Raw genomic sequence first — 208 nt, forward strand, 5'->3', positions numbered from 1 at the left:
TGTACAAGTCCCTCACTCTGTGTCTTGGTGTGGTACAGAGATGAAATGTGTATGAGATGATCTTTTTTATACTAGGTATAGTGATTTGGAATTATAATTATATTCAGCGGAGCTCATCGTTGTTGAACCTTGCCCTCTCCGACGAAATCTATCAGTTGGATTAATTGATTCTGCAACTTTCTCACACCAGAAACGAGTCGCAATAGGA

This window comes from Nilaparvata lugens, chromosome 1 (assembly GCF_014356525.2).
Source record: "Nilaparvata lugens isolate BPH chromosome 1, ASM1435652v1, whole genome shotgun sequence".
NCBI classification, from domain to species: Eukaryota; Metazoa; Arthropoda; class Insecta; order Hemiptera; family Delphacidae; genus Nilaparvata; species Nilaparvata lugens.